We start from the raw sequence: 19,289 nt of genomic DNA on the forward strand, positions 1-19,289 counted from the left end.
CTGCACATGCTCCTTCTCGGCTGGGCTCAGCCGGAAGGGATTTTGCCGAATTGGGGCCGCATCACCCGTCGCTATGTGGTGGCGCAACAGGTCCGTGCAGCCAATATCGTACTTGTGTCTGCTAAACACATCAGCGAATTCGAGTAGCAGGCACCTCAATGTTCCCAACTGCACACTAGACAGGTTACTGGACCCAGCACACAACGAGTCCAATCATTCTGTATCCTCCTTTGATGGAGGGTGCGGATCGAGGTTAGAATCCACGTGTGCAACGAGCTGCTCATCCACAGGTAACGGCGCCGCGTGAGCAAGCACAGTGCCCTGTGTAATGACAGCCGGTCGCGACCCCGTGTTCAGAACCATAACGAATGGATGGCCGTCCGCCCGCACCATGGTCTGAGCTACCGCTAAATCGAGGCCCCCAACAGCTCGGTTTGACGGCCCCAACAGAACACCCTGTTCCGCCGCATCCACCCCAAAGGGTTTTCGCAATCGAAGGGGTACCAGCATCTGCGATCCCGGAGGCACTCGCACAGTCTGAGTTGCCAACGCCTGGACCGTCGCACAAACCGTGCGTATTTTGGTAGGACTTGTCAAAAATGCAATACGCCGACCCGATGGGAGCTCAATGCAAGCCTGATCCACGAGAATCTTAATGGGCATTTTAGCCAGAAAGTCCGTACCCAGTAAACAAGGAACTGCCAGGGATGATGAAACCAAAATAGGACCCGCCAATTTAATATCGCCAATACAAATTGTCGCCCGAATTTGTCTGACAATTCCCAAAGAGCCCCCGTTCGCAGCGTAACATGGTACGTCCACCGGGAGTAGGGGTCGACATTGTACGGGAAGGATGTTATAAATAAGGTCGGAAATGATGGTGGCCGACGCACCCGTGTCCACCAGCACCCGGACCTCAACCCCGTAAATAAATCCCGTTACTACGGACGACCCGGCCGACGCAGCCACTATCCTGTGGGCCAAGTCAGACCATTTGACTGCTCCCAGGCCGTGTACGGACCCCCCACGCCGAACCGAATTCCCGGCCCCAATGCGCGGTCCCTCCACCGCGAAGCGGCGACCCGAGTGTGCCGTGTATGTGGACCGAGCGTGTATGGTGCCGCGACTTCCCGGGGGTAGCTGTGATGACTTTGGCCCTTGGTCGTCGTCCGGACGTGGTCCCGTGGCTCGCTGACGCGGGGCCCGGCACCCGGCCGCGACGTGACCCCGAAGGCCGCAGTTGTAACACATGACGAGAGACGTCGCAGGTTTCGGTTGTTCCGGCTTGCGGGACGATCGCATGGGCGAGCGACCTCACGATCTCCAATCTCCCGATCTCGCCACGGTGAAGGCCTCCTCCCGAGCCGGAACAGTCTGAGGCTCGGCGACCACCGAGGCAGGTGTCACGATCCCCGCCGATGCACAGACGACCGTCCGCTTACGCTTGAAGACCTCGTGTGCATGTATACTTGTAGCAACCCCCAAGGAGCAAATGTCCATTTCGTCAGCCGTATTAATGGGGACCCCCAGGTCGTGGGCCAACGCCAGTAGCTGTTCTGTCACCATGGCGTCCTTCCCCTCCTCGTCCATGCGGGGAAAGGCGGTGTCCACCAGGGCGAGCAGCGACGTGCGGTAGGCGAGCGTGGTTTCTCCGTCCCGTTTGCGCCGTTCGTAGAACTGGTGGCGACAGGTCGAGGGCGGTCCAAACACCTTAGCCATGAGGTGCAGCGCGGCCTGGAGCGTAGAGCGAGACGATCGCGGGGCGGATGTGAAGGCCGCGAGTGCGTCGTCGTCCAGCGTCGCCGGCAGCGCACGCAGGGCAGTGGCGTCGGACCACCCCGACATTTCTTGATGTGTGAGAAACTTTCGCTGGAAGGCCACCCAGTCGCCCTTCTCAGCCTTGAACGCCGTCAGCGCGGGCAGTCTTTGTTGAAAGACTTGGTCGTCCTCCTCCGATGGACGATTTTCCCGCGCGCCGTTGTGGTTGAGAAAAATGGTGGCTCCCTCGGCAGGTGCATGGTGGAGACTTTTGGCGCGCGCTGATGACGCGGGCTGTGTGGAGTGGAGGTCCCCGACCACGTGGTGTCCACGCTTCCCGCCAATCGATGGCGGATCATCAAAATTGGCGCCAATCTCAAAATTTGAGGCGCGGAGCGCATTCTGGCGGGATCGTTCGGGCCCCGCTTCCTCCTCCAGCCTCGCCGTCGTCCTCCCGCCTCCAGAAGCAGTGATTTCCGCCAAAATAGAAGCGGCGGCGAGCAGCAACTCCGCCAGGCGGGAGTGTGCATCCTGGAAGCCGTTGTCGGGCCCGAGCGGAGCGTCAGGCATCGGCGCGAGATGCTGCCGCGTCGGCATCTCCTCGTCCTCCCCTCCTGCGGCTTGTAGCTCCGGTAAGTCGTAGTCGTCTTCCCGATCTTGCTCGTGGGTACGGGTAGTCTTCCTTGTATCCATCCTTTTGAAGACAGGTTTACTTCTGACGCCAGTTGTAATGTAGTAACTTGGCGGGAGACGACTTTACGGGTAGCACACTTTTATTAACACCGAACTTAGTTACACGTATGGCCACTGTAGCCTAAGTTGCGCGGGTTCCCCGGCTACACCCCCACGGACTCTTCCGCCCCGTAGCTTCTCGGGAAACCACCCCAACTGGGGTATCAGTCTCGACCCCTGGGTCCCACAGTCTTGCCCCACAAGGACGTCAAGACCGCGGGTCCCACAGTCTCGCCTCTGAGCCGCACAGGGCCCCGGCCCTTACAAGGACAGCGGGACTAGGGGTCCCAGGGCCCTATCTCTCCAACTCCGTCTTCGGTCTTCACTGGTTAACAACTCCTCGAGTGCTCCCCCGCTTCCCCCTTTATAGTCCTCCGCTCCCGGGGGAGGCGGAGCCCATGTGGACGTCGCTGAGAGCACCCACCCCAGTTGCCCAATCACCACGCGCTGTCCCATGATCCTGTTTCCCATCTTGTGTCAGCGCACACAACCCCGCACGCGCGCTGCCCCGTGATCCATCACTGTCAGCGCGCGTCACCGCTATACCATGCGATGTGACCACACCTGGCGCGCTCACACACGCGCCCCCGTTGTCAGCGCGTACCGCCACTACACATACATACAAGATAACGGGGTTAACTAAAACCTACAGCTGTTTCATTTTGTGTCGGTGTCGCTGAAGGGAATATCTCGACATTTGCATCGATCTATTCCAGGGGTCGGCAAGCCTTCGGCTCCGGAGCAGCATTGATTTGTGACATTATTGATTATTGATGATTTATTATTGATTATTTATTATTTGGTAGTTAATTAAATTTCTATTTATTTACTATTTATTACTTATTATATATTCAGGGACCGCCGTCTCGTATTCACCACGCAGTGCATTGCGGGCTCTTCGGAAATATTGAGTAGTTTTTTTTTGTTAACTGAATTCGAAAAAAAATTACCCTTCATTTTCGATTCTTTGCCGACCCCTAAGCTCTATGGGCCGACTCGCGTGCGCGTTTTAATGGTGCGGCGGTGAGCGATATCCTATTCAGCAGGCTGCGGCGGAATGATTGGTGGGGCTTGCTTACCCAAACATGGCCTGGGTGCGTGCGTGTGCGGGTGCCTCGCATTTGCAGCTGCGCAATGCGCCTGCGTCTGTCCGCACGTGTTTATGTACAGCCCCGAGGGTCCATCCTCTGCTGCATTGATTTGCTTGACATATATTCTCATAGAAGTGGAAATGCTGTGCTTCATTGGCAATGATATCTGAACGGGTCCTGGGTACACGCACCCTGCCAACCCACTCATTTAAATTCACCAACATGCCACTGACCAGCGTGGTGAGGTATGGTAACAAACAAACGTCTCTCAGCATTCACTAAGCGGCGGTGACATCACCACGGGGCTTGAGCCAGGCTGGGTACACTTCAAGGCCAAGGGAAGTGTCGAAGGCGCGCTGAAAGGAGGGCACGGGACAGGGCCCAGGAACTATGGGTTGACTGCCAGAGGCACTAACCTCGTGGTCTTGTGAATGTCACTCCGTCCCGTATTTTTTTCTCGGGCGTGCCTTCCCGCCCCTTCGTTTGCCATTCTGTCAGAAGTCTCGTTGCATCGGTCATAAACCCCTTCTCGTGGTGTATTCTGCCGAAGCCCGTTTGCTTTTGTAAACGGTAAATTAGAAATTCGCCCCGTAGAAGAAAATACAATTTTATCTGTGAAGGCTTCCCTAAAGTGTCACGATTTATGTTGACGAGACTCCTGCTTTTGGTGTTGGGTCAGTACGTGTTGCGAGACATTTTTTTTACGATTGAAACCCAAAGTACTCCGCAGAGATCGGTCGGAGTTCTATCTGCTGCACTGCGCCCTGTGGACAGCACGTTTGTCGCCCTTGAAGACCCGATCTCTGCGTGCTCCACCAACCCCTGCCAGATGTGCGCTACTGCGCACGGCCATCAACGAGGCTTCAGTTTTCAGGTCACGGTGTCCCAGGGACCGCCTCCCCCCTCTCCCACTCGCCCAACGCACATCACGACCGTGATCATCACAACGTCGTCCAACGTTCCACGTCTGCCAATCACCCTTGCTCACGCGAGGCTCGAGGCTGTGAGAAGACACAGCGATGTCTGTTCCGCATTTTTATTCATTAACTGCAGCTGGATACATGGTCACCGGTCATATTTAACTATGGTCACAGTTTTCAATGCGAGCGTTCTACAACGGTATCATTTGGTGGCTGCTCCCGAGTTGAAATTTGACGTACGGAACGATCTTCCTTCCGATATTAGGAAGCTCAGTGCGGTCCACTGGCCATCGGACAAAAACGGCGGTCACCGCATTGCGCACTTTCAGACGCGCTTTTGCGGCCGTCTGGAACGCTCTTCCTTCCGAACTTAGGACGCCACCGGAGCTATGCACTTTTAAATCTGTATTGAAAAAAAGTTTCTTTAGAACTGCTTTTTGTGTTTAGTTTGTTGTCCTTCCCCCACACGGTTGAATACGTACGATGCTAAATAAGTTAATCATACATGCCGTCGCGTATGTTTGGACGCTACGTGATTATCGTGGTGTTTAAATCTTAGGAAACTATTCCCGCGTCACATCCCGTGTTAGATAGAGCGGCCCGTGGAACGAGATGTCACGCAACTACTTGAGATCGTATCGAGGGGCACGCAGCAATTGTCCACACGCCCCCCCACCACCACCACTCTGAGAAATGTGCATCGCACAGAAGTCAATCTGAACATTATCAGAGCTGGAATTGTAACCAATTAAGTGACAAAAATCTTCAAATGCCATGGATATAATTTGGTGTGTGTTTGTGTTCAGCAAAAGGTGAGGACCGCCGAGGCCATCAATCACGTGTTGTTGAAACCCGAATTCGGACTCAGCGACTCGGCAATCGCTGGTCAGTGTGGTCCCGTGAGTCACATGGCGGGCACTGCAGAAGGGATCTGAGGTCAAGGGTCGTGGCCCTGTAGCCGTGACCCTGTTCAAGTTGAGGAGGAGGGGGTGCATAGAAAAACGCAATGCAACAAAAAAATATCTTTAAACAAATGTTATATGAATGAGTAACGATGCGATCTGCTTTTGTCTGGCTTACATTGTGTCTGTAGCCCTCACCCGTTATAGATTTGCAACTCCGATTAGCATGGTGGGCGACGTAGGGTGTGGAAGAAGTTCAATGTACATACGTAGATGAGGAACGCCTGCAATGTTCGTTGCTTAAATGGTATTAATTGCTGTGCCAACATGTATTGACTTGACAACTGTGAATGGATTTAGCAGGTGGCAAAGCCTTTATGAGGAATATGGGGAGGGGGGGGGGCTCAGCCCCCTCCTGCCCTCCCCTTCCCCTCAATAGGACGATGGGACTGTCAGATTCCAGGTCTTGGTGAAACGACCAAAAACCCATGGCAATGGCGATAAATCCTCTCGTTGGCGATGGAGACATCAACACATTTCTAACATTTTGCCAATGTACGCATCACCGGTGAAGACTGTAACGAAAGAGAAGAGTGGCCGTAACAGGAAAACAGTGCACTTCCAAAAATCGTAAGTTGCAAACGACGCCCTGATTCGTGAAGGGAGAGACAGAACACGCAGTCGTTGCACATTATGCAACAGCAAAAAAAACCATCAGCAGTTCCTGAAGAATTGCATCGTGGTCATCTTGTCTTAGATCGACCAGCATAAAAAATAATTTGAGCAAATGTCTCCGTGTGAGAACGACAGAAGTGATGCAGAGATACACAACTCCAGACCAGTTTCGTTCTCATTAACAATGATACGAATAATTTACATTTGTGAGGCGCATTTCATCTGTAGATCCCAAAGCGCCGCCGTGTTTGGAAAGCGGGAAATTTACATAACCTGCAGGGTAAACCGGGCAGAACTAGGGGGGTAAAGACCAATTTCAAGAGGTGAGCTTTCATAGCAAACTTATTTAAACCAAACGACTGTCTTATTCGCAAAAGCGTTCCAAAGTCTGATATGTGCACTGGCAAAAGCAAATCCCGATCAGCCCAGGAAATTACCTCGGAGTACTGGGAAGAAGGCGATCCGAATATGTCAGGGACCTCGTTGGAGACTCAACGTGGATCGGTTCCCGCAAAATATTGCGGCTGTTAACCCATGGAGCGCCGTGCAGGTCAGCGAGCAGTAGGAATCTTCCGGTGCAGTCGGTAACTTGACTGGTAGCCAGTCGTGTCGATGGCGTGGGGCAGCAGCGAGTCCCTTGACCCCCCCTGGTGACCAAAGCTGCGAGTTGGAGCCCCCTTGACAACCACCACGAGATTTGCGTTCAACAGCAGTGTAATATAACAACAACGCTTATTTAAAACGCGGTTAAAAATTTTACGAAAATTATTTCATTTACGTTCCGCTTTTTCTTACAATTCAATTGCAGCAGTAATGTTTGGCGTCCGCAAATTACGCAAATCAAATCTTGAGGCTCCACCTGACCCGATTATCACTAACGCCATTGATGATAGCTCGTCAATACATGGACAAGAGAGCGTGTGTGTGATGTGCTCGCGAAACGTTGTGCGCCTAAAGGCTCTAGCAGCTCCATTATAAACAATCTGGAGTCTAACACAGCGCCTGAGTCGCAATCCCGAACAGTGATACTCTGCAGTGATTAGGACCCAGCAGTAAGCCATCGTCACACGAATTCTCGCTGCCGCAAACGTTGGCATCTGCACTATGGGACCCATGAGCTTGGCGATAGACATCAGTCCCAGTCGCGTAAGATGGCATTTCCTTTACGAAGCAGATTTTCGTTAGAAAGTTGCGTTTCTCTCTGTTTTGAATAACGCAAATATTTTGGACAGCCGCCGGGCGCGTGTATGCTGGTGTGTGCGTGTCCCGTGCGCATTACATTTTCAAACAAGAAAAAAAATTAATAAAGCGAGTTTATCTAACAAGTCAAGCAGAGGCTTACAGATCAAAATGTTCTGTTACTCAATCGTTGGCATGGGTTATGTGATTCGCACGGGGTTGGGTGAGGTGGAGCGGACGATAAGAGTAATCTGTTGGATGGGAAAGGGGCAGACTGGTAGTAGGTGGGGGCGGTGGTGGTGGTGGCAGGGTTGGTGTTGCGGGTTGTGAAGCGGATTTAGGAAGGGGGGAGATGCGGCAGGGGTTGGAGGTGTGTGTTGCTACGATTGGTTTGCTGTCCAGTGGAGGCCACGGGGGGTGGGTGTAGAGGATTGCATGTTACAGGGGTTGCTTAGGGACAACACGGAGCTAAGCAGCCTCAGCTGCTATCGGACTGCCCGCTCGTTGTTAACTCTGCGGATCCACCAGGTTCCCATGGCGAGGGGTTCCATCCCACTCGCAGCGGTGATGCGAAATGCGCGCGTCGATTCGTTCAAAACGGCCGTGCGTATCCGAATGAACGAGGCGCTTCCAGATTACCTTCGACGTCGCTTGTCCTTAGAGGTACCGTTCCTCTTATCCACGGGGATGTTGGCGATCCACATTCGTGCATCCTATTTTCCGGGATGTTATCCGCAAATTTGCTACAGTTATCCGTTTGAGGAAAAAAAAAGTCACGGATAACAGGACGACTTTTGCCTACACGATCTCCTCTGCGCCATGAGAAAAGAAAGACTCGCTTCATAATTTGAGCACTGATGTAACCTCTCGGAGTGGGTGCCAGCAAATAAGGGCCGTTAATAGGATGTGCTCGATGCACGACTCCAATTATCCGTGAAGAATTCTCAAGAAAACAGGAGGCCGTTCCTGCAATGTAGCGTGACAAAAACAAACTGCAGAAACGTTTTGGACAATCGGATGATTCGGTCGCGGATAATCGGAGTTTAAGCGGGTGGTAACATCTCCCGCGGATGATACGATTCGCAGATAATAGGGTAGCGGATAACAGGAGGTCCACTTTATCGATGACGATTATTATCTAGATGTATTTGCGTCTACGTTAATGTTCTGCCATTCCAATTCTAAGCACTAAAAAAATGCAACACAACGCATCTAGTATGTATTGGCCAAACATCCACGTGTTGGAAAATCACCTGCGAACTACTTTTTTGGGATTACACGTTAAACACGTCGCCCCCCCCCCCCTCTGTTAAAACATGGCAAGATCCTCCCGAAAAAGAGCGCTGGGACTCGTTGAGGCTCTCCTGGGTGAACAAGTGTACGAATAATAATAGTAATGGTCATGCCTATGCGCCGCTTCTCGGTGCACTGTAAAAAAGAAAAAGTTAGTTCAACTCAAATTTTCAAGGCAACCGACTGCACAGAATTTTTGAGTTGAAGATATCAACTTAATTTTTTAAGTTTTGAAGAACAACAATTATTAAGTTGCGTCAGCTAAGTTAGTTCAACTCAAATTTTCAAGGTAACCGACTGCACAGAATTTTTGAGTTGAAGATATCAACTTAATTTTTTAAGTTTTGAAGAACAACAATTATTAAGTTGCGTCAGCTAAGTTTTTCAAGTTCGTACAACTAAGTTTTTTTAGTTCAAGTTACTGGAACTTTTAAGTCTGTAAAAGCTTACTATTTTGAGTTTAAATTACCCCCCCCCCCACACACACACACACACTAAATCATCCACTGACAGTAAAACTGTTAATTTATGCATGTTTATTTGAACGACTTTGGCACAGCTTTACAATTCCATAATGACATCAGTATGGGCATTGGGCAATGTAAACGAGTTATACCCAAAGCAAATACATCTTTTTTTTTACTTTCCGACTCTTGTTGAGACCTTACAAATAATGCAATATTGTCAAAGATGACCGATAAACAGTTGTATAGTGCCTAAGTATTAATTCAGAAATGTGTAAATCCCCAGCTGAAAAAGCCAAATTGTCTAAACGTTCTGAATTATCTGAACTTTGAAATTAGCCAAAAATGCAAACACGCAGGCTATAACAGTAATTGTGAAACACAGCTTGCTTCTACTGAGAAACAATCAATATTCTCGTGACAGTTATATGACAGCTACAAATAACAGATTTTTTTTTAGTCAAAATAAAAGAACAACATAAAAACTATAAGGTGGTCCATGTGAAGATTTACAAAATATCCAAACATAAATGAACAAACATGATAAAATAAATCTTCCCCATGGAAAATGAATCACTGGTTTAACAGCTTGGTCTTGAAGCTCCGGACACGCTGTGAGCAATTGGTGGACATTTCCATGAAAATGTGCTGGATAGTTTCACAGGTATACTTGATGTCTTTTGGGAACTCCATGTTAAGGGCATAAAGCAAGCCAAAAAGATACGCAAGCGCAGTCGGGGTGTCTGGGATGTCTTTCAGGACAATGGTTTCCTCCAACACAAGGGCAATATTAATGACTGTGTCGTCATCATCATCAAGCACTGTGAGGACCCCCATCTTGATGCCTTTCACCTGTTTGTCATCTGCATCAGTTGCCTGACAAAACAAAAACACCACTGAAATAATGTCCTGTAGAAAACTAGTCAATAAAGAGTGATGTCTATTTGTGTATGGCCTCTTTGCTATACAACACTACTAAAAGCTGAAGGTCTTCCAAGCTGCACTCACCAGGCATCTAGAGAAAAGCTTCTCAGTATTCTCCCGCAGAAATATGGGAAGACCTTCCACAGCTGCCTGTCTGCGATGACTTGTGATGTCAGATGTCTGTTTTGGAAGAATATAAAAACAAACAAATACTTTTGTTTAGCTCTGTGAAATGTACTCCTGTATGTGCACTTGGTTCCATTTGTATTCCCATCTCTACAATTGTGCATGTAGGCAGATAAAATAATTGCAGGCTCTGTTAGTTTGTTAGTGTTTATTTTTGTCTTTTAAGGATAAGTTCACTATTTTGCACTTTGAGCCCTTGCACTTTTATCTTGGCTGAAATAGAGTGTTTGACGAACACTCAACGAACACCACTAACCAATCGGTGAGTTGCACATCTTTGAAAACGAACGTTTAGGGTTGATTTAAAGACAGGTTTGTGAATGCATGTAGCTAGCCATTCTGAAGCATGGCAGGGCCGATTCTAAATCAGCCAAAAGCTCAAGACTGGACCAATAGTCAAAATTCGGGTGTCAAACACTATTTCATCAACCCACAGAGGAGGCTCAAAGTGCAAAACCGTGAACGTATCCTTTAAATATTACTGTATTAAATAGACAATCAAGATGGAACTCGCTCACCAATGTAGCTGATGCAAAAAAATTATTAAGTTATATTCCATCAAAAGTGCAGAGTGCTAGCTTGGTAGTTCCTTCTTGATTAATGGTTTAAATATTAGTGGACAAACTGAAGAAAAGGGTAACACTTTACAATAAGGTTCATTTATTAAACATTATTTAATGTATTAACTAACATGAACTATACATTTGTTATAGTATTTAATAATCTTTGTTAATGTTAGTTAATATGAATAAAGCTGTTCATTGTTTGTTCATGTTAGTTCACAGTGCATTAACTCATGTTAATAAGATTTTAATAAAGTATTAGTAAATGTCGAAATTAACATTAACAAAGATGAATAAATGCTGTATAAGTGCAGTTCATGATTAGTTAATGTTAACTAATGTAGTTAACTAATGTTAACTAACGAACCAAATTGTAAAGTGTTACCAAGAAAGGGCCTTGTAGTCAATATAACAACCTGTTTGTCAAGCATTTCCAAAAGGGTTTCCATCTCTCGACTAAAGGCGCACTTCCTGGCACGATACAATTTCAGCAGACGAGGGGTCAACATCTCAAGGGCAGCTTTAAATGTTCCCATCAGGTCCTTGGTGGTCACACGAGTGAACTCTTGACAAATCTGAATTAAACAAATGCAATACAAATACAACAAGCTGATAGTGTGATTTCATTGTTATAATTAAGACTGCAAACTCAAAGCCATAATACAAATTAACCTACATACACTATCATGGAAAAAACATAACACAAATGCACCAAGTTCAAGAAAAAAAAAGATTCCTTACCTGTTCTTCAAGAAATAGACCGGGCCACCTCTCCAGAACCTCTGAGACCATGGGCTCCATCTCTACAATCTCCATTCTCCTAAGGGAGAATGTGATGTCCATCTTCTGTTTGATGAACTCCATGTCCTTGTTTTTCTTCTTCATGGCTTCAACCAGGGAAGACCTCAGGTCTTCCAAGTCATCCTGGGTGTAGCTTTCAGGATGATCTGGTACATGGTTGACCTCACCTCGTTTTGGTTTTTTCAAGGAAAACCTTCCCTCCGGACCACCATCCCCATCATCATCATCTCTTCTTTGCCTGTTGACACCATGATCATCCGCCTCCTCCCTTCTTGATCTCCTGTTGACACCAACCTCATTACATCCAGCTTGACGTAGTTTTGATCTGTAGTTCCCCATCTTGTACTTTATGCTGGTTGTCCATCCCGCATATCCAGTACCACCACCAGGCTCTTTGAGGCAGGGATGTTTGTTGACAAGTTCAGCAGCAACAGAATCAAACTCATGTTTTTCAGGGTAGGCTTTCACAGAAAATATTTCTTGTGCCAACTTGTCCAGAATCTCTTTTTTCACATCTCTGGTTACATGTAAACCCTTCCCAAATAATTCAAACGTGTCATTCCCCTTGCGGAGTATCAGTTCCACATCATATGAGAATTCTGGTACTGGGAACGGAGTGGGCCACTGTGAAACATTCCTCCTATATGTCCGCACAACTGAAGATAAGCTGTGGATTGAGCCTGGAGATCCAATGATGGCTGTGTCAAGGGAAGAGATGGAGGATGACCGAGTTGGTGTTGGAGGTGGTGGTGATGGCATGTCCTCATTGCTCCACAGAATATGCAAGACAGCCTTTTCTGAAGGTAACTCTGCTATGTCAATCAGGTTGCAAACTGCCTGGCCAAAGTCTGAGTCTTCATACTGTATACAGAATTCACCCACAAGTTCAAGTTTTTGACGCAGTTCATTGTACAGTTCCTCTAAAGTTTCAGGAGCTTTGGTCAGCCGAATCTTACGGACGAGTTTGGGATTTATGTGGACCAGAAGCAACAAAGCCTGTGAGGACAAAAGAAGAACAGATATTTGCATGACACTTTAAACTGAAGCCATATACAGTCATGGCCAAAAGTATTGGCACACCTCAAGAATTGTTGGTTTTTAAGCAAAATTCGCAAACTTTTGAAGGTTTTTTGATAAAATAACCAAACCAGGATATTTTCAATAGCTCAACACAACTGAAACAACAATTGGTTTCCCCAAATGTAACAGAATATATCACCAAAATACTGTGGAAAGTGAATACTGCATGGTCGAAAGTATTGGCACCCTTCACAACAAGTGTCTTTTGCCGTGATAAAAGCACACTTTTCAGTGTTAAAATCCAGTGCTAAGGTTATGGGTAGTCAGACGTCAGCTGTGGTAGCACTCCTGAGAAATATCAGCCCATTTCTAACGGACAAAAATCTCCAGTTTACTTACTATACATCTGTTGGTTTATATGGACAGTATAAGGTTTTCTTCAAGTAGAATCGACTTTATTATCCTTTAGAAATGGGCTTATACTTCTCAGGAATGCTACCACAGCTGATGTCTGACTATCCATAACCTTAGCTGTGGATTTTAACAATGAAAAGTGTGCTTGTATCACAGCAAAAGACGGTTATTTTGAGTGCCAATACTTTTGACCATGCAGTATTCACTTCCCGCAGTATTTTGGTGATATTTTGTGTTGAATTTGAGGAAACCAATTTTTGTTGTTTCAGTTCTGTTGAGCTATTGAAAATATCCTGGTTTGGTTATTACATTAAAAACACCTTCAAAAGTTTGTGAGTTTTGCTCGAAAACCAACACATCCGGAGGGGTACCAATACTTTTGGCCATGACTGTACCTTGAAGACTTAAAATCAAGTCATTAACACATGACAAAATTATGAAAACATACAAACAGAAAGGTGCTTACCATTTCAATTTACTGCAGTAGCCAAGCCCTTGGGGTCACCATCAAAGTTCTACCAACTTGGTATGCAGCCAATGGGTGGTAATCGTTCAAAGTCTCTGGATCCAGGATCTCTACATCTGAGTGACAGTTATCAATAAGTTGGTAAGACCGATAATGTTCCATGTACCAAGATGATAATCTTGCGGTGACAAAATACACTTTACACCACTTGTCCACCAATATGTGTAGTATTCTAAAGAATTCTGGCAGTCCACTGCATTCACCCGCAGACACTATCATGTCCCTCACATACTGGGTCCCATACAAATGTACTTCTTTAGCAAGAGACACATCATCTTCATTTGGGTACTTCTTTTCTAGTCCTGTCCTGAGCTTTTCATCTAAAGATGATATTTTCACTCTATCTACACTACCAACATGCAATTTTGGCTTGAACAATTGCTGTGTGTAAAGAAGATATGCCATGAGGTGTTGATGCTTAGTGGAAAGGGTGAGTAGTACATTCTTAAAACAGTGAGCATCATTGATTGCCTGTTTGAAAAAACTATGCTTAGACTCAAATCTAAACGTCCACAGATCCACTAATGGCCCAAAGCACCGTGTGAGATGCACATAGTGATCAATGAAGTGATGCTTTGGTTTCAACTTAAATTCAGGAAAGGTGTCAGTGAGTAACTGGCGATGGTCAGACAATTTATTCCCCAAGTAACATAATGTTCCCTCTGATAACGTAGTAGACACCGTAATCTCCACAATCTCTTTAAGGTCCATTAAAATTTCCCATGACTGCTCTTGTTCAGGTATATAGTTCCCGATCAAGAGAGGTAGCAAACGTAAAAGTGCCCAGTTTTCATGTCCGTTACCGTTTACCTTTCCAGATACAAGGCTTGTCTTTGTAATTGCATGTGGCTTGTTGACCAAATCAGAGAATTTGTATGGAAACTGTTTTATGCGGTTATTCAGTCCATCGAATGTAATGAAACCTTTTCTAATCAATTCTTTTAAACACAAACTTAATTCCGCTGCGACAACACCTTCAAATAGATCATGCAAAAGATCAGGGGGAAATCCAGTAACTGGGTGGAATAAAGACAACTTACTTAAAGCACAGGATGATTTAACACCATTCACACATGGCTTAGGCTTATCACTCAACTTGAGTTGTTCCACAAAAGAATCGTGTTGCGTAGCAGTTCTCAGTGGAAAGTTCCTTGGCTCACAATTTCCAATTTGGTCTCGACTGATGCAACAAAATCTGCAGAATTTTTCGACATTTAAAGCTTCCTGAAAACCTGCTAAGCTATGTGCACCAAGGTTATCAGCACAGACACAGAACACTGTTCCCTTTACAAATGTATCTAGAGTCTCAATATACACTCCTATCTTTTCAAGATATCCAAGATCCTTAATCAAAGGATAAAGAAAGGCATCATACCCAAATTGTCTGACATCGACAGTTTTTCCAAGACAAGCCAGTTGAATTAGGGGGAGAGTAGAGCGAAACTTGCTTGGTAAATTCAACAAAATCCAATAGACAGCAGTAATTTTATGGATTTTTTTTGAGGACCCCAAAGGATTACATAGTTCCAGGTCATCTATGTAAAGTCCTATAGAGATACTTGCATCTTGCACACCCAGAAGACCATTGTCTTTGTAGTACTGTCCGTCTCGAAAAGAGCAAAATTTACCTGGGTTGTCCCCTTGACTAAACACCAACTTCTCCACAAAATCTGGCTGTCTCAACAAAGTCCCAAGAACCTGGAGGATTGAAACATAAACAAATGTTTGTTTATGGGTTATTTTATATGTATACTCAGTAGGCTGAATTACAGGGAACTTATCTTTAAAAAAAAGATTTCTCCTGTGATCAGTGGCCAATGCACCCTTTCCTTGAGTGCTTACAATTAATGGATTTGTTTCCAAGACAGCATCATTAATCTTATGGAGAACGCTATCATCTAATTCAATGCCGTGTTCTGCAAGCACTGCTTTGATACCTGGTTGCGAGTGGGATTTTGAAAGATGTAAAATATCATTAAACCCCTCAACTATTTTCTGTACAGCGTGTCTACTAACATGTAATTCAGTTTGCATACGTAGAAAAAATCCAGCAGCCCTGTGTTCAAGAGTCTCAGCATCTACATACTCCTCCTTTTCTTGGACATCTGAATTTCCAGAACTACCTGGAAGTGTATCTTCCTCACTACAGATACCTAATGGTTGGTCAGAGGAATCTGTCTCAATGGACACAGGTTCATTTTCTAAGTCTGCTCTTAAACAGGTTCTGATATCACCATGCTTGTGTTTCCTACTTTTGTGTGAACTAAAAGTCTTTAGATTGTTTGTTTTAAAACTACATCTCAAGAAGGGGCAACACACAGTCTCATGTTTTTTTAAATGGCGTCCAAGGTGTTTGAAGAAAGACTGTTGCGTGCAGATTTCCCGGAATTCACATAGATTACAAAAAAAGGTGAATTTATCATGTATTTTGGCTGTCCTAAAATGTGATCTGGTCAAATGTGACTTTAAGGCGCCAGGTGTTTTAAAAGTACATACACAGTCACCGTAAACACACGGCCAGTAAGCTCCTCTACCGTGCCTGAGCCGATGGTGCCTAAGCAGACGTTCTTGACTGGCACTGGCAAAGCTGCAGAAGCGACACTTCATAGAAAACCTAGCACAAAAATAAGAGGAGAAAATTAACACAGTGACATACTTCGCAACCGTTCACATTAATGCTGTTGAGCTTCAGGGCTAAAACACACAAAGGTAGGGCTGGGTATTGTTCAAAATCTTTCGATCCGGTGCCAATTTCGATACCTCAGTTTCGATACCGGTTCCTAGCGATACTTTTTTCGATACCAATTTTATGAAATCCATTTTAAAAAGATTACATAACTAGGGATGGGAACCGAGAACCAATTCTTCTTCAGAACCGGTGCCCAGTGAATCAATTCCTTGGAACCGTTAGCATGCCTGCTTAACAATTCCGCGTATCGGTTCCGCTCGTTGCAAATGTGTCATGATGTCACACACGCGCTGCATTGTTTTGATTAAGAACGTGGCAAACATGGCAGAGGCAGAAGTTCGACGCAGAAGTATAATGAGGCCTTTAACGGGACGCCATGTTGCTTTCCGACAAGCCATCGCGTGCTATCTCACACACATTCATACACTCACTCACTCTCATGCGCACACACACACACTTGCGCGCGCACACACACTCTCTCGCGCTCACTCACTCACACACGCGCACACATACACACTCACTCACTAGTGCTCACGCACACACTCTCGCTCACTCACTAGCGCACACACACTCTCTCGCGCTCACTCACTCACACACAAACGCACACATGCTCACTCACACACACACTCACTTTGAGAAGTAGCTCACCTATACTTTTAGATTTGTTCTGAGGTTGCTACACATAATTTGTGTATACAGTATGTGCTCTGTCTTCTGATCAGATATTAAAGCGAGTTAATACAAACAAACACATTTGTACTTATTCCCTCACCCAATGAGAATCGATAAGGAATCGGATCGATAAGCAATCGTTAAATCCTTATCAATTCCCATCCCTATACATAACACATTACCTCAGAAAAACTTTGGTTTTATTTTTTTAGTTTGACTCATGCTCCTTAGCCAGTGCACAAAGGAACACATTTTTTTTATAAAGAGCTCATGCTCACCAAAACTGATTTTTAAAAAATAAAAAAATACAGTAAAACTTCATATTGTGAAATAGTATTACAATTTAAAATATTATTTTAATATATTTCAAAATGTAATTTACTCCTGTGATATCAAAGCTGAATTTTCAAAATTATTACTTCAGTGTCAAATGACCCTTCAGAAATATGAAAACAGTTTGCTGCTTAATATTTTGGAAACTATGATAATTTTTTTCATGATTATTTGATGAATAAAAAATTCAAAAAAGATTTATTTAAAAACGAAATATTTTGTAACATTACACGTTGTAATGTCACCCTTTGATAACTTTAATGCATCCTTACAGAAAACAAATTCTGACAAACCAACACATTTTTGAACGACAGTGTGTAACGTTACATTCAGTAGGTTATTTATTGAAATATAAACACTGGAGTGATCAACAAGGTATCTCTTCATTTACCAGTCGAAGACGGAGCAACTTTCTGCTCTTATGTTTACTCCGTGCACTGTCAAGGTCTTCATCATATTTGTCGTGGTACCGGTCTTTGCAGCAATTATTTTAATGCGAATACTGAATCGCGCGCTGTTGGCATCGAGCCTGGAGAAATGTACCCACACTTTTGATCGACTTTTCCACATCTTTAAGGTATTATGTGTGTGTGCTCGCGTCTCATATGAATATGTGCGCGGAGAGTTTGTGTGTGTGTGCTTGCGTCGTCTCATATAAGTATGCGTGTGAAAAGTTGTGGGTGCGCGCGCGCGTCTCATAATATGAGTGTGCGTGAGCGACTTTATGTGTGTCGTTGTGCATTTCATATGTATTTGTTTGAGCACTGACGTTGACGAGTTAACTCCTTAGGTAACGTTATCGAATTCTGGAACTGGAACCGAACCACATGTCATTTTTAGATAAAGTTACTCGATAGTATCGAGGCAATTCGGTCGGTAACGTTACCTAAAAAGTATCGAACTCGGCAACTTACCCAGCCCTACACAAAGGTCGCATGCTAGAAGCTATATAAATCTAGTTAACCGTATCAAACCGAAGTTTTGTATCAAAGTTTTAGCACGTTAGTTCTACCTTGATCACGAGCAGCAATGTGAACTGTTACCGCCGGTGCTTCGGTTTCAGGTCAATGAGCAAAGCAGACGTGCATAAAACAATGCCATATCATTCATCGAGAATAACAAACATAACGGCAACACAAATCTTTCAATTAATATGTGGACAAGAATTATATTGAGCTTAGCTGTTCAAAATAAGCTACGTTAGCTTCTAACCAATTAACGTTAGCAAGTGTGGGATTTTGTATTGCCATTAACGCCTCGCCTGGTTATGATTTATCGATTTTGTTTCGCGCAATGAAATGTAATACAAATACCAAATGCATATACATATTCATATGATTAGCTTACCTGTTAGAATGAATGTTGTTTATCTTCGGCCAAGAAGTCAGAGAAATTTACCGCTGGCATCGTGACAAAATGGCGGACGCAAACTTTCAAACTGTCGAAGAGAGCTCCAGGCAAAATCCTTGGAAACCCCGTGGCAGCCGGTTGCCATGACAAATTTCAAATGAGCATGCGCAGATAAGTTGACCTCACTTTAACTGGGTGTCAACTACAACTTAAAAATAAAATCAACTCAATTTATAAAGTAAGATGAACTTTTACTCAGAAACGTCTGAAAGTGAGTTCAAGTGGCTTACAACAGATAGTTCAAGTTCCAACTAGCAATTTTATTGTCAGTGAATGCAAAAATCTTAGTAAGGTGAACAATTTTGAGTTGTCATTTTTACAGTGTGGCAGCCCCAACAGTCTGGAACGATATCCCTCTGCACATTCGCAGCATCACCTCAATCGCCTCCTTCAAGAGACACTTAAAAACTCACCTCTACAATCGTGCTTTCGAGCGACTCTGAGCTTGGCTCCGCGCCTCTGAGTTGCGGCCACTACGTCTGCAAATTTGTGCTCGTTATAAATGTAACTATTATTATTATTATAATTAAAAGTATTACACTGATGAGCAATGCTCTGGGAACCTGCGGCAGAGTTGTTTTATTTTCTAAAGAGAGTTTTCTGACCTGGTGAATGGACAAAACACGCTCAAGGAGAGAGCAGCTGGCAGGACACCGCCTCACTGTCATCTGTGAGTTGCACGGAAATAAATATGGAGCGAACGCAAGACAGTGAGCGATTGTGCGTTTTTGGATAAG

At 45.2% G+C, this 19,289-nt stretch overlaps 1 long non-coding RNA gene across 2 annotated transcripts; it reads right to left on the minus strand.

The window, feature by feature from the left end:
* Positions 1 to 9,568: 9,568 nt before the first annotated feature.
* On the minus strand, positions 9,569 to 18,585 carry LOC144934578 (uncharacterized). Of its 2 annotated transcripts, XR_013637177.1 has the most exons (7): positions 18,490 to 18,585; positions 15,945 to 16,062; positions 13,389 to 13,504; positions 11,429 to 12,484; positions 11,104 to 11,262; positions 10,023 to 10,118; positions 9,569 to 9,890 (listed from the first exon to the last, which is right to left on the minus strand). It is a non-coding gene; the product is annotated as an uncharacterized LOC144934578 (long non-coding RNA). The 2 variants fall into 2 exon arrangements; XR_013637176.1 differs by lacking the exon at positions 13,389 to 13,504.
* Between the last annotated feature and the right edge of the window lie 704 nt (positions 18,586 to 19,289).

Source organism: Lampetra fluviatilis, chromosome 10, assembly GCF_964198595.1.
Source record: "Lampetra fluviatilis chromosome 10, kcLamFluv1.1, whole genome shotgun sequence".
Lineage (NCBI taxonomy): Eukaryota > Metazoa > Chordata > Hyperoartia > Petromyzontiformes > Petromyzontidae > Lampetra > Lampetra fluviatilis.